General features: G+C 44.2%; 1 pseudogene across 1 annotated transcript; it reads right to left on the bottom strand.

Annotated features, from left to right (window-relative positions):
* Positions 1–3,042: 3,042 nt before the first annotated feature.
* Positions 3,043–9,430, bottom strand: LOC308558704 (uncharacterized protein C2orf78 pseudogene; annotated as a pseudogene). The gene is made up of 3 exons: positions 9,349–9,430; positions 5,726–6,487; positions 3,043–4,925 (listed from the first exon to the last, which is right to left on the bottom strand). The product of its transcript is annotated as an uncharacterized protein C2orf78 pseudogene (transcript).
* Positions 9,431–16,281: the final 6,851 nt, after the last annotated feature.

Raw genomic sequence — 16,281 nt, 5'->3', positions numbered from 1 at the left:
TATTGTTGAAAGTATTACAGCTGTCCCCCATGGTCTCGACTTGAGCCCCTCCCTCCCCTCAGGCCTTTGCCACACTATTGTCTGTGTCCACGGGTAATGCATATACACATACAAGTTCTTTAGTTTATCTCTTCCCAAACCCCTCCCCCCGTCTGTCTGATAAAATGACTTTAAACATTTTTTTTTGAAAAATTATTCCAATGAATGAAGTGGTTTGCTTTTAGGTTTAAGTTCAATTAGTGAATCTTCAAGGCCAGAAGCCTGCCAGGTGAGTAAGAAATGGCCAAGGTCTCTCCCTCCCAATGACTGGGGCTGAGGCCAAAATGTAATTAGGTGCTTTTGTGTCATTCCCTTTTCCGAACATGTCTTTACAAACAGGACTATAAGAAACTCTTTTTACCCCTCTTTTAAAATATCTCCTTGCATGGTTCTGAGAGGCCTTATTCAGTCGTTCCCAAACTTGCTGCCCATTAGAACCGTTTGGGCATCTTTAAAAACTACTGATGCCTGGTTGAAACCCAGCTACAGATATTGTAATTCACATGGTGTGGGCTGCAACCCAGACATGGGGAGTGTTCTGAAAATTAATCTTTTCATGTTGAAATAATTATCGATTCACATGCTCTTGTAAAAAATAATACAGAGAGATGCCTATAGCCTTTACCCAGTTTCCCCTTAGGGTAACATTTTCCAAAACTGTAATATAATTTTGCAACCAGAATATTGACACTGATACTGTCAAGATAAAGAATGTCTCCATCATACAAGGATCCCTCCCTCCTGTTGGCTTTTTATATTCACACTCGCTTTCCCACTCACTCACACCACCTCATTAACTTCTGACAACTTCTAATCTTTCCTCCATTTCTATAATTTTGCCAAATCAAGAATATTATGAAAATGGAATCGTCCAGTATGTAACCTTTAGGGATTAGCTTTTCTCACTCAGCATAATGCTCTGGACATTCATCCAGGTTGTTGCATGTGTCAATAGTTGCTTCCTTTTTATTACTGAGCAATAGTCCATGGATGTACCACAGTTTGTTTAAACATCTGGATTCCCTTCAGGTTTTTCCTATTAGGGATCAACCCAGGTAAGCATTCCTGTGTTAACATACCCTGTCACTTCTCTGGGATAAATGTCCAGGGTAGAATTATTGGGTTGTATGGTAGGAGCATGTTTAGTTTTAATAAAAATGCTGAACTATTTTTCAGAGTGGTTTGTGAAAGAAAAAGCACAATGGAGTTGATATTGTCAAGAGGGCGATCTAAAACGGAGCCCCGAGTACTCTCCGTGGCTGAGCTAACACCCCACCCCCACCCCGACCCCCCAGCCCTCTTAGTGAACCTGTACTTTTTAATTGGGCTGAACCACAAACAGATACGCCCTGATGCAGCTCCTGGAACTGGCTCTGCATCTGTGACCTCTGTAATAAGAAATAAACATTTTGGAGGCGGGGTGTGGGTGGAGCTGCCTAGGTTGCTGGGTAGGAGCTGCTGGTGGCAGCTCCTGGCCTTGGGTGAGTGGCATCCTGGTGCCCACATGAGCCAGGGGCACCGAGGCTGAGGCCAGAGGAGCTTCTTTTCTGGTTCATTGGCCAAGAGGCAGGGCAGAACCACATCCCCCAAAAGGTGGAAAGACTGCCTCCCAGCTGGATAGAGGGCGCCTGGGATGTTTCACTGCTTTCAAAGTTACTGAGAACAAGAGCTTTGAGGACAGAATTGCTCCAGAAGAACGTTTTTGCCCCTTGGATCTTTTTAACAAACTCCAAGGACAGAGGAAGGACTTGGGCGGAGGAGTGATTTCACATCCCCGCGTCGCTGCTGTAGAGCGGGCCCCCCGCGGCCTCCCGGGCGCCCCTGGGACCTGGCGCCCGCGTCCCGCGGCTGCTCCAGCGCCACCTGGTGCGCTCGCGCCAGGGGCTGTGGCCGTGGGAATGGCCGCTCCCAACGGGTTTCTCTCGGGCTTCGGTTGATGGCGCTGTTCAGACAGGCGGCGCGTGCAGCCCCAGCCACGGAGGCGGCCCTGGCTGCCCTTCAGGTTCATATTTAGGCTTCTACTGATGTCTGATCTCGTCCCCCAGAGGCGTCTGGATGCTGTGCTCTGGGAGCCAGGCTGGCCACCTGGGGGCCTTGCAAATAATGCAGACTCGGGGACAAGTCAGGCTGAGGCTTTGCTGCACCACGTTCACTGTGACAGCCATTGCTGAGCCTCAGGAGTCAAGTGGCTCAGTGATACCAGCCTTGCCTGGTGTGAGGGTGACTGAAGTAGTGCATTAGTGGCCCTGGTGCCCCCCGGGCTGAGTAAATGGTGATTTATATCCCAGGCCCTGTCCTGGGGGTCCTCCTGCTGCAGCCGGTCACTGGGCTATGCCCCTGTTACCAGCTGTCCCCAGGATAACTCTGAGCCCTTGCCACCCCTCTGGTAGATTCCCCCTGAGTGTACTCGCCTCCCCCAACTACAGTCACACATGCATAAGGCAACCCAAACCGTCTGGAAATGTGCCCTGAATGTATTTTCTAAAATATTTACCGGGTGGTCCTGAGACATAAGGCCAACCTTCCCGAGACACATTGTACATTTCTCCTGGTCAACCTGGGCTCATCTTCTGCCATCTTCAACTTGATTCAAATTTTACTCTTTTAACCCGAAACTAAGATTGTGCTTCTAGCTTCTGCCAGTCCCTGCCCCCTCCAGCTCCTTTTTATAAAACAATAACATCTCTTGTCTTTTACCTTTTCTGGCCATGGACTAAGTTCTTTCATTTTTCCTAAGGTTTTACAAACCTTCCCCGCTCATCCACCAGTCCAATCTCCAACAATTACCTCCTCAGGCAGCCTTCGATCCCCACCCCCACCAAAGAAAAAACACACTTAACAGCATCTCAAAATTAAAAGGCTTCTTTATTACACATCTACTAATTCTATCATATTTATTCACTCAATTTTATCATTTTAAAATATATGAGGACTGAGAAATTCATCTATCTTTCTCTGGCAAAACAGCCGGTGTCCAGAGGGGCCCCAGCACTGCAGCGTCTCCTATATCGCATAGCCATAGTTCAGGGAAATTTCCATTTCCTTCTCTCGGGCGCTGAAATGCTGCGCTTGCCCCGCACAGCCCTTGGCGGCCCTCTCCCGCTCTAGCTGAGCCTTCCTCCTCATGGCCTCCCGCTCTGGCCTCTGCTCATTTGTGATGGGCGTTGACACTACCGGCCCAAGAACCTCTGCTTTCCTCCACGGAATTGGTTGGAGGGCGAAATCCTGGAGCAGATACCGGTTCTGAGGCTTGAGCGGGGCCCGGAGCTGGGTGACAGCAGTGCGAACGGGCTCCCGATGGAAAGAAGGGCCAGATGATGTTTTGGAGGGCCCAGGCCCAGCGGCAGCAGGCTGAGGGACACGAGGCCGGGCAGGGTTGGCCAAACCTGGTGGGGCCCCGTTGGTCAAATCTGGACGAGCTGGTCTGGCAGGACCTGTCAAAGATGCAGGGGTTGGCCGGGATGAATGGACTGCACCAGGCCTGGCAGGGTTGGCCACAGCAGGACGACATGGTGCCAGAGACTGTGGCCTGCGAGGAACAGGTCGAGCTTGAGGCTTGTCCACAGTTGGAAAAAGCAATGGCACCAACTTGACCTTCCCAGGAGATGGCAGCTTGTACTGAGATGGAGATGACTCTTTTTCAGCACTGCCATCTGGTTTCTGGCGTTTGACCTGCGTTTTCTCGGGACCTTTGCCCTCGCCTTGGCTATCCAGCCACCTTTTGAGGGCTGGGCGTGGCTGGGGGCCTTTGGCGTTGCTTGAGTTCCCCAGGGCCCGGGAGGAAGAGAGCTCAGTTTTCTTGTCGCTCTTCTTCCCCAGTGCATGGAAAACCTGCACAGACTCGAGCATGTGCCTACCTAGGGAGCTCCGGGGCTTCTTGAAGTTCTCCTGAGTCAGCTCAGGTTGCCTTTGCTTCCTCTTGGGGATGGTTGTCTTCCCTTCAGCCTTAACTTTGTTCCCTGGCTGCTTCCTCTCTTCACCCCTCTTGGAGATGTTTCCCTTGGTTGTCTTGGTATTTTCCTGCCCATGGCCCTTGGTTTTGCTGGGCCTGTTGGGTGCAGTTTTCTGAGGCTTGCTGTCAGAATGCTTGGCCCTGTTCAAAGAAGCCCTGTCAGCAGCTACAAGCTCGCAAGCAGCCACTTCTCTCACAAACATACAGTCTGGGCTCTCGGGCTTGATCTTAGCCCTGGGAGCATCACTGACAGACTCAGAGGCTCTATGTTTGTTCTTCCCGGCTTTATCTGAGGGAGCCCTTATGACACTTGGCTTTTTCTGCACCTCATCCAACTTGATGGCTCTGGTATCTTTGGTTTTGATCACCTTGGGACCTTTGGGTTGATCAAGGTCCTCCAGGGAATTTAAGACCTGTGGAAGGCGAATAACCTCCACCAGGGTAGCAATGTCTGCAAAACTCTCATTTGAATCAGTCTCCTTTTCAAGTGTCCCTTGGTCCTTAAGACTCAGGCGAGGATGTCCCAGACCAGCTTTCTCACAATCAGGCTGCTCCTCTTGGCCAAGGGGATCAGTGCAGGCCAGGACCTGGTGAATGTCAGGGGTTTCTAAAGGGAGCAGTGGAAGATCTTGGTTTTCTGATGGGGCCTTGTCGGCATCCAAGGGCTTTGAAAGCTTGGTGTGATTACCCTGCCCATTCTGATTCTCCTTTTGTTCCTGGCTTGGAGCTGGTGGCAGTGGCAGGAGATTACCAGGACTCTGGACTGGAGCTGCCACTGAAGTATCCCCAAGCTCAGGGGGTGGGTTCCTCTCAAGTATCTGGATATGTGTGCTACTGCAGGACTTGGGGAATTCTGCAGTGTGTGGTCGATAAAATGTTTGGCCTGGAAGTTGCAATCCCAGGGAAGTGTCCATCCCCAGGGAAGTGTCCATCACTACAAAGGAATCAAGGGGAAGTCAGTGAGTGCCTGTGAAGTAAGATGCTCCTCCTATCACCAATGCAGCAATTATGCACCTTGCAAGAATGGGAAAGGCATTCTACTAGCTCTTCTTAAGGCTCATGGGCAGTGCCCTGTGCTAGGAGATAGGAGAAAACCGTTCTATTTCTTACTGGTGATCATTCGATGTCATTGTTTCATGATTTTCATTGCATTTCACGGGGTTGTCATAAGTCAAATAAAAAGTAAATGTGATTTAAAAAATGTTTTACAAGGCTAGCATTCTCATATGGAATCTTTTTAATTCTCTCCACTTTCCTGAGAAAATAACACTTCACACCAAGGACCAAGAGAGGGAATGGAGTTCTCCCTGATGAAATATATAAGCAAGGGCAGAATCTTAGCCTGCTTGCTTTGGACAAGATCTTGGAACACAAGATCCCAAATCCAGGCATAAACTAAGGAAGAGAGGGAAAGGAAAACTGGCACTGTCACAATATCTGAAATGCCTTCCAAAGAGACTAAAGCAATAAATCAGGGAAGGGAGTTCATTACAGTGTGGGGCTCATCAGTGAGGACAATGAAAAGTAAGGGATCTGTTGGTAGGCTGTTGGGCTTCTCAAACATATAGCATACACAGCCTTCCCCCCTCTGCTAGGTGCTCTCATAAAGAGGGTGAAAATGAAGAGCTCTGGCTGAGGGTGGTAGTTAGAAAGTGACAGGATTTAAAGCCTACAGATTGACCCTGTATTCAGAAGCTGACCTTCCTCCTCTCCCTTCTTGCTGTTGGTACTCACCTTGAAAACTTGTCTTTGTGATGGGCTGAGCAGACACAGAGTAGCAGATTCCAGAGGTGCAGGCTGGTGGCATCACATCTGTGGGCTGACCCTCTTGTAGCACCATGACCATATCTGGTTGAGGGGCAGAGGCCCTGCTCTCTGTGTAGGACACAGAGCCATAGGCCTGCAGGAAGGGACCATGCTCTCCAGAGAGCAGAGGGCCCACTGGGCCTTGATTGTAGTAATATAGCTGGCTTCCACCCTGGTAGGGAAGTGACAGGCTATGCCCCTGATTTGGAATGTGAGATGGTGCCCCCTGAACAAGGCTGGCAGAAAGGGATGGATACAGAGGGGCCATGTTATTGGCATCTGAGGTTTTATCATACAGGGATGCCATAGACATAAAAGAGACAGCTGTGTCCTGCTCAGTGATGGTCACAGTGAAGTCTCTGAGTGATGATGACTCCCTTTCAGGGCCTCCTGTGAGAGCCCACTGAAAAAGGCCAGGATTGGAAGCAGCCGAGGTGGAGATCTGGCTCTGGCCAGTCACTCCAGACAACACAGTTGTGCTAGAATGTTGGTAAAGGTGGGCACTACCCATGAGTGTTTGGAAAGAGGTGCCCGAGGCTGATGGAAGTAGCCGTGCTGCACCGATGGTGGGAGCAGAGACTCTGTAGAAGTTGCAGGCGCTTCCTGTTAGGGAGGCTGCCTTGCTGTCTGCACGAAAAGAGAGCTGCAGAGACTCTGAAATTCCAAGTGCAGGTGGATTTTGCAAATTGTCTGTAGGGAACGAGAGGTTGATGAAAAAAATCAAAGAGCCTGATAAACTCTCACTGTGTTAGAAGAATAGTGTTATCTTAAGATTGCTGCTCTCAGAAAGCCTTGAATGGCAGAGCTCACTTGGGTCCCCAAAGTCCGAGTTTATGCTGGTCGTAAGTGCCTGAGCAGTTTGCCACTCTTCTGTATGAGTTGCCCGTGCTCCCAAAGTGGGCAAACATGGGCACAAGCCCCTGTGATGTGGTTCATGCATTGCTCTCTGGGCTAGAGGTAGATGCTCCCTGCCCTGCCTTTCCCCTGAGCCTGCACTAGGGTTGATTCCTACGCTCTTTCCTAGAATTGAAGCATTTTAGAACAAGGAGTCTTTAGAAAAACTTTCTTTTAACATTCTCATTTCATGAGTGAGGGAACTGAGGCTGAGTTTTCTAGGTAGGTTAGCATCATTACCAGGTTACATAATCTAAGCATCCTGACTTCCTTGCCAGGGCTCTGCTCTGAGCATTACATGGCCAAAAACTGGGAGCAATAGGCCTTCTAATGGATCTGTTCTTTTCTCCATGAGAATTAAATACAGCTATTTCCATTGTAATCTTCAGTGTCTCATCTTGCCTGCACAGTTAACATCTTATTTCCTAGAGTTCACATATAGCTCAGTCAGTTGGTAAATTTAAAGGGTCATTTTTACTCTCTACATGCCTGGTTTCTGATCCTACCACAAAATGACTATCTGAGGGTGAGTTTCTCAAGAAGTGCTTTGTGTAAGAAAAACATTATTTAAACTCTCTGAGCTTTGGTCTCCTCATCTAGAAACTTGTTCTAATGGTAATAACAGTAATAATTCACACATGAATAAGTGATATATTACATATGACATATAAAAGAAGATATAATTTCTGGAAAGACAAAGAGAAAAATCACGAACAACATATATCACGGAACTAAAACGGAATATATATTTCTGAAATTGGGGTTGTAGCAGGCATCAAAGCATAATAAATTTACTAATAAATGAAATTCTGTTTTTTACCCATAATATTGTAATAGTGAATATTGCCTATTCTATTTTAGTATATACTATTAACCAAAAAACACCCCACACAATAGAAGGTGATTTTGCATAAATTCCTAGCCAGTACATACGGACAGAGAAGATATATCAGTCAAAACTGCACGACAAGCAGTGAAATGCAATCAATGTGGATTTATGTGTCGACAAATATTTTAGGAAAAGCTGGTAGAAAGCAGAAAGCAACATAGATGTAAAGGAATTCCATTATTGTGCTCATTCATGTTTTTCTGAATATTACTCAGCAAGTCACAGATATTCAGTCTAGTAGAAATATATATTTCAATTAATATTACCACAGAACAAAGAAGAAAGAACACTTAAAAATATTATGCAGGTTTTTATAGTTATTTTAACACCTAAATAATAAGAATCTTCAACATCCCGAAAAGTGTTGGCCCCAAGGCCTTAAAAATCATTATTCCTGGAATCCAAATTAAAAAAACCCAAAAACTGTAATGTAGGAATCTCCAAGAGAGTCCACCAAATGGTTTTTAGATAAATGTGAAGTTAGAGATGTGAGACTTGAGTTTCTTTTTCTCCTTAGGTAACTAAGACATTGAAAGAGGTGGTGGCTGGGCATCACTGTGCTCTCTGTGTCAGAAGAAAATAACTGTCAAGATGAAAACCAGTTTTGACTTGGAACATGCTTATCACACAAAGGAATTCATCTTTCTGATTCAAGTTAGGATATATCATGTTTTTTGAAAAAAAATCAATGTTATTTTTAACAGACAAAACATCTACAGAGTTTAAGAATCAGAATAAAGTGAAACACTGAAAATTGTTTCCACCAATTCCCTGGATAACCATCTTTCTTGGTTTCTTGTTTCTAGGAAACATCATTTCTGAAATATATATTTTTAAATGTTTATGTTCCAAACTATCACATGCCATCTGTGTTCAGAGAGGCAATAGAAAAACACAGACAACTGAATATAATGTTTTGACGAGCTGCTTTGCCCGGTGACGCCCTGTTCCTGCCTCACTGTCCCTCCCTGTCTTTCCCATAAGCACCTGCTAAGATCAACTTTCCTTTGCGCTGCTCTGAGCTGACTTCTCCCCGCGCTCTTCCCGCTTTAATTGAAAAGCCTTCAGGTCCCTGCCCTGTTCCACCCCAAACCACCCTTTCAGCGGGAGCGCTCCTGCAGGCTCTCCTCCTCCATCCCTACAGTTCCCCCGCTTCATGCTTCTATTTTCCGCTCCCTCATTATCCTGTTGGCCTGTGCTGGTGAAAACACCCCGAAACAGTCTTACATTTAAATACTTTCCTCCCTGTGGCCCAGTACTCAACATCCTCTCTCCCTATTTTCTCTCTTCACCTAGTTTGGGTAGAAAACTCCAAAAACAGGTGAACATTACTTTTTGAACAGCACTAAATTTAAAATACTCAAGTTGAAACCTTAGTGGCAGGAGACTGTTACACGTGAGATTCATGTACAGCACATGCATCGCTAGTTTTAGGCATCACCTAGGTCTTCTCTCTGTTTCTGTTGAAACTTCTGTCAAGAAGACTTTGTTTCCTTAAAGATTCAATGTTAGAAAAGAAAGGGATTGGAGAGAACCAGGAGTCTGACATCCTAATGAAACAGGTGAGGACCTCACAGATTTTGTGAGAGTCGCTGACCTCTCCAAAGTCACATAGCTATTAAATGTAAAAATCAAAGCTGAAACTAGGTCTCCAAAGTTCTAGATCAATATCTCCCCCCATTATTTGAAGGTGCTCTTTGGACTCTAATGCTCAATTTAGGGGCAAACAAATATCTAATGACAAACTTTTCAAAGTTTCTTTTCTTACCTGACATGGTCAGAGAAAAAGAAATATCAACTGTCAATGCGAGGGAGGAGGCGGTCTCAGTGGCTGACGCCAAGGAGCACATGTGTCCAGTACGAAGGTCACTGGTCACACTGGTCACTGGTCATTGGTCACCAGTTACTGGTCACTGGTCAGTTGCAATGATCCAAATTTGTTTACAAACAACTCCATGGGTACCCCAAGATTCTACCAGGTGGTGGTAGGTTTGGTGGGAGACTGATGTCACAGAGCAGGTCGTTTAAAGGGATGACAGCCAATGGGGAGGCCAGATTCCCAACAAGAGGACAGGATAGGATGGAGGGAGCCGTGGGGAAGTTAAACTGACACCTAAATGGCTGAGCTCTGGGGACAGATGGGCTAGTAGATAAGACAGATATGATAGTCTCACTTCCCCTAGGCTCTTATGTTAGAGAAATCATCTCAATGTTTCTTAGAGACATTCATTATTATAATTAACTAGTGCTTACTGATATTCTCTGCATGATATTATATAACATATATTTATGATGATATATATTGTTAATACCCTCAGAGAGAGGGGAAGGGGACATCTAGGTTGCATAGTTACAGTTGTTCTGAAATCATACCAGCCCATCCAATTAGTGAATTTACTGCAGCTTTTGAGGGGCAAAGGAGGGGACTGAGCAGCTCTTTTACAGGTGGTTAAAGAGCAATGTGAAGTTTGTCAAGTGCATTTTGTGGAGAAAGATGTGGGACAAGGCTCCTCTCTTTCAGTTTCTTCCCTTGAATCCTGCCTCCCTGGCTGGGCCGGGCCAGGTTGGACTTGCATGTCCCACAGCTCTCCTTCTTCTCTTCCTCCTCAGTGTAGGAATTGTTTCTGGACAAGCTTCGACCTTGCTTTCTTACACTCCTAGATGGTCCCTCCTGTCAACTTCCAGCAGCTGCGGTCTTCTTTTTAGTGTCTGCTCCTTCCCCAAATCCACTCTGCCCATTAGAAGCCAATTCCAAAGAGCTAGGAGTCCCCTGCCGGCAAATCTTTCCCCTTCCAGGCTTTGGTTGCAGTTCTGCCCGTGATTTCACCTCTGGTCCTTGGGTCTCGTAGGCATCCTGCCATCCTGCTCTTTTACCCCTGAGAGGCAGTCACGGTACTTTCCTTCTCACATGAAGTGTGTCCATCGAGGCAGTTACTGGAGTCTCCTCCCCCTTTGCAAACAGCCGCTGTAGAACTTTGGGCCTCTGGGATTCTCTGTGTGCCAGGCTGGGTGCAAGGCCACGGAGAAGTGAAGAGGAGAGTAGTTAGGGAGAGACGGGCCATTCGTGGACAATGGGGAGCAAGGTGAACGTGCACAGCCCCGAAGAGATTCCTGTGGGTTTTTCCATGTCTGTGAGAAACAAATTGGCAAATTTTAGCCTCATTTTGTATTAACAGAACAGAAAATTTACATAGATATACAAGCTAGATGCTGTAGCAGCTACAAGAAATTCTGCTCTCTAGAGAGAGTAATGTTAAATATAGTTTTCACTTTCTTTCATGTCATGATACCTCATTTATAGAATGCATTGGTGTGTTTGCAGAACACAGGTTGTTTTTATGCTTTGTATCAGTGCTCTGGTTTTGTCCACGTGTTTTTTCTACCCTAGTCTTATTTTTAAAGATTGCACCATTGTAAGACATAGTGCATGTTTTTCTTTTGATGACATTGTTTTGAAGCATCATGAACTAGCTTGAATTGATGGATTTTGTGGAGAAACTTAAAAAAGTCTATGAAAAAAGACATTGTGGTGACTTATACTGGCCACCCAAGCATAAGGAACAGATGTGTGCAGTCAGCCCGACTCGGCCTAGGTTCCCTCTGTGTTTCTTCCCCTGCTTAGTGCCTTTCTCACTAAGCACTCTTGTGATTGCAAGTTAGGGCTCAGTTGCTAATGTCTTGTACTCTATATTGATTAAGCTGGTTTTGGGGAGGTAATCTGTGGGTCTCGTCATTTTTTTTGATGGCAAACTTTCAGGGAGGCCTACATCAATCTACCTGGGGTTTTTTTTACTGCCAATGAGTAGGAATTGTGCGATAGAAGATGCCAAGAGCCCACAAAGATAGCTCATACATGGGATCTTCGAAGGGACATATTTCATTGATAGCCCTACTTTTCCTCTTATGAGATATGAGTTTTTTAAAAGATGGGGCATGATGCTTATGTTAAAAGAAACTGTGACGGGAGTGGCAGTGTAGAGATATGGCTAAAACTTATAAATTGTTTTCCAGGTTTTTTTCCCTAAGTTTCCTACCTCAGATCACCGACTTCTCTCATTCTAGTATGTAATGTGAGGCTAACGGTATATGCTAAGTATCTGCAAGCCAGACCAGTCTCTCTTTTTTCTCTGTGTCCATGGAAACCAAGGAAATCCAGAGCTACTGCTGGTTAGGATGGGTGGTGTGAGATTGGGGGAAGAGTGGTAAGATAAATCCTCGTACCAATAAAAAGCTTTCTTGTTAAAATACTCAGTTCCAACATTCAAATCTATTTACAGAAACCCTCAATTAGGCCATTCCTGGTTCCCTGCCTCTATAACTATTTTCTCTCCATAGTTCCAGCCATTTAACTTTAGCTTGTGGGCTTAGCATCATCTTGGATCTACTCTCATCCAAAGACCTACTCTTTGCTAGTTGCCATGCTTTCCGGAAACCCTATTGTGCCTAGGACTTTATTTTCTTGTGTTAACTGTAACTGAGCTTGTTCCCATCTTGAGCTTGTGTCTTTTAGCAAATTGGAAGTACAAGACCAATATTGCTTTTGTAGTTTCTGATAGATTTATGTCACAGTTTGCATATTGTCAAGTCTATAGATATTTGTACCAATAATACTTTTTAGACACTACACACCTATTGTCTTTTTTCATACATTACAAGAGAATATTTTGTGTTTTCGCACAAAATTTAAATGTGTCTAATTGTAAGTTTGCGAACTGTGCTGTGCTAACTTACATATTTTTAGACAGCAATATACTAATATTCACCAACTTTTAATTATGTGGAAGTTTTCAGAATTGTAAATGCTTGTAGATATAAACTTGGTTAGATGATGATTGTCCCAGAAAATAAAAGCAATAAAATATTCACCTCCCAATAGACATAAAGCAATCAATCATGTCCAGGCCAGCCTATGTCTGCTCGATACCACCACTGACAGCTCTTTCACAACAAGTTGTATAACCCCTTTGGAAGCCCCTTTTTTCTGTTTTTATAAAGTCAGTTCTTCTTTCCTCCTTAAAACACAATTTGGATTTCCACCCATATCTGTATGTTCTGAATTGGAATTCCTAAGATCCCCAAGTAAAGCTTCTGTTTCCTTGTAGCTCTTGGTCCAAATGGATTGACATTACATAGTGTCAGAAGTGGGATCCAGGGTGACTTCCATACTCCTCCAGCACCTTCATGGACTCGAGTAATAGCCTCCAAGAGTCCACTGTGCTCTACATCTCCCAAGTGCTATCGGATTGTTGTGGGAAGTCCTCCTGGACCCTAACACCCCATCTTAATTGAGGTTCAGGCTTTATTTAGGTGTTTCTCTTATTGGCTTTTTGTCTATGGGACTTAAAATGCCCATATGGTGAGTCATTACTCTTTGAAACCAGGAAGTTCACTCTCTAAGGGAATGGCTGCTGGACAGCCACCTCCTGGAACTGCTGCTGGATTTATATATAAAGAATTACAGGCCTTCATCCTGCAAGTTTCTATCTTACTGGTTCATTATTACCTGAAAGGATATACACATAAACTGTTCAACTTGGGCTCTTTAGAACTCCTCAAGTTAGTCTATCTGCACAGTCAATTGGAAAAAGACTACAAAACTAAATAACATGAATGGGAAGCATATTTTAATTGGCATTTTGAGGCCTTCAAACATTGAAAAGTGCTTCCTCTCAAAACACAAATCCTAAATTAACCAAAGTAAATTCTGAGTTGCCTCAGATACTTGCTAAACTTGAGGAGACTTCTAAATGTTCTGATGTCTCCTTATGTGTACTTTCTGCTTCTTTGCTTTCTGCCTGTCTGCCCCCTCTTTACTCTTCACTTGCTGAAGTCCCCTTTGACATGGGGCTGCTCTTACTGCTCCATTTATTTTTTATTTTTATTTTTTAAAATATATTTTTATTGATTTCAGAGAAAGGAAAGGAGAGGGGGAGAGAGAGATAGAAACATCAATGATGAGAGAGTCATTGATTGAGCCCACAACCTGGGGATGTGCCCTGACCAGGAATCGAACCCCGATCGCCTGGATCCCAGGTCAACGCTCAACCGCTGAGCCACTCCCGGCCGGGCTTACTGCTCCATTTAAAATTAAACTTTTCGATGACACAACCTTATAAGAGACCTCCTCTGTCAACGTTGAGAAGTCACGCAAAAAGCCCGAAAGCTCGCTCCCACTTCATGAAAAGATACCCAAGGCTTTTCTTCAAGTTATTGATTGGAAGAGAATTTAAAAATGCGTTAAAAACAAACTAATGATATTGTTTTCGATGAGCATAACAGATTTGAAAAGGTTTTTAAACAGTATTCCAACACAGATGAAGTCAATGATGACACCTCAGTGCTTTTTAATTGAGCCTCTATTGAGGGTCTACAAGATGAACTTGAGCAAAAGGTAAAAAATTAGAACTTAATAGGGCCACCGGGCAAACCCATGAGCCGATTACTTGAGCTATTAAAAAAAAATACCAAAAACAAAGCTGCACCAGCCCTAAATGCCCCAAATCAGGCATCCTAAGCAACGAGCCTACAATTACAGCAATCGATGGCTAAATCCATCTTTCATGGACCCCAATGCAAATGACCATTCAAAAGGGTTGGTAATTATTTCAGAAAGCCTGGACAGTGGAAAAAGACTGTTTGAAACTCAAAAGGCAATTACAAGGCCAATAAAATTTGTGAATCCTCCTCAAGGATTCCAACCTAAGTTTTCTCAGCAATAGGGTTACTCCAAGGATTCAAAGGAGAATTCCCCTTGGCCCTACCTAATTCTTTAGGAGAAATTGATTAAACTATTGGAAATGAGGTAACCAAGGCCTGGTAGATACCAGAGCCACCTTCCCATTTCTTTACTCCACCTGCCTCACAATTATCATTCCTCAGAGCACTGAGACCTCATCGTGGCTGATGCTATGAAGACGAGAAGACTAAGATATCACCTTCACTCAAAAACAGTGGCTGAGGAGAGTTGAATGAAATGCCTATTGACAAAGCTGGTGGTAAGGTTAAGATACCTCAAAGGATGGTGAAGCACTGCGGGGCTAGCACAGTGGGAGGCTCTACCTCCCCTACCCTCAAAGGGACCAGGACAGAAAGCAGTAGAGAGACCTAGGAACTCACCAGGAGTCACAGATACAGGAAAGTGCCACCTCAACAGGAGGTAATGGCCTTCACAGAGTAAGGTACCCACTGCCAATCCTAACAGCCCAGGACACATGGACGGTTTATAAAAATCACAGAAATAATTCCACATAGAATCACATAGAAATGATTACAGTGATTTGTGACTGGTTTGCACTATAGCTCTATCCATCTTTATGCTGTTCATAATTTAGGTAAGAATTATTGGAACTATAAATAGAAATGTGTTTTTAATTTTGGTTATATATACTGATTTATATATTAACTTATATTTATCATACCAAATGTTAAATATTTTGAAAACTGCTCCTAGGTGATCTGTAATATAAAAACATAAAAATATAAGATATTTGTCATAAAATAATTAACATTGGGTATTTGATCTTTATACCATACACCATTTTTATGGAGAGAATTTACATATATATAATTCAAATAAAAGTAGATATTAATTTCTCTTACTGTACTGGGGGGAAGCTGGTCAAGATTTGAGCTATTATATACAGTATGTTGCCAATTCCAAAATCTTTAAGAACAAATATGTATTAGAAACATTCTGCCAACAAGCGCTGCTTGGACTGAGGCAGCCCTTAGGCAGCACAACTTTAACCTGTCTTGATTTTGATCCATCTTGCCTCCGAGCTTTCTCCCACAGTATTTGTTTACCTCCCCTCTGCACTCATAGCTAGGTTTAAAAATATTTGTCCTTTGAAACTTTCAACATATTTGCAACATTCTAAGTCAACAGGCCAGCTAAACAAAGCCATAGAAAACAATATTTAGACTCTGACATTAGAAATTGATAAAATTGTCTTAAGGATTAAGGTTCCAATAAATAACATTGAAATTATTTTATTCATTGTTTTACTCAATAAATGTTTACTGAGCACCTATTTTGTTCCCTACATTTTTCTAGACACAGAGGATGCCATGGTAACAGCATTTTCTTGCTCAGATAGTGAGTAAATAAACAAATCAAGAAAAAAATGAATCATGATTAGTGATGAACACTATGAGGGAAATAAAACAGAGCAGTGTGATGGAGACTCTTTGGGATGGTGATGGGGAAGTGGTTAACTTAGAATGAGTGGTCATAGGAGACTAAGTCCTGAATGACAGAAAGAAGCCAAGCACGAGACGATTCAGGGTAACAGAATCTTAACCAGAGGAACCAGTGAGGGTAAGGACCTGGTCAGGAAGAACTCTGGTGTATTTCAGGCATAGTAGGCAGGGAGATGTTGTGGGAACATAGTGAGAAAGTATTGAAAGATGAGGTCAGAGAGGTAGGCATGGGTATACCAGTTGCCTATTGCTGGATAACAAATCACCCCAAAGTTTAATGGCTTAAAGCAACAAACACTTATTATCTAACATAGTCTCTGAGGATCAGGAGTCTGGGTGGTTCTGGGTCAGGAGGTTGTGGTCAAGTCATCAGCAGGGACTGCACTCATCTGAAAGCTTGACCGGGGATCAGGGGTCCACTTTCAACATGATTCACTCATATGGATGTTGTCAGAGGCCTCAGTTGTTCTCTGGCTGTTGGCAGTAGGCCTCCGTTCCTTGC

The sequence above is a fragment of the Miniopterus schreibersii genome (genome assembly GCF_964146895.1).
Source record: "Miniopterus schreibersii genome assembly, chromosome: 6".
Classification (NCBI taxonomy): domain Eukaryota; kingdom Metazoa; phylum Chordata; class Mammalia; order Chiroptera; family Miniopteridae; genus Miniopterus; species Miniopterus schreibersii.
This window is presented reverse-complemented; position numbering and strand designations above follow the sequence as displayed.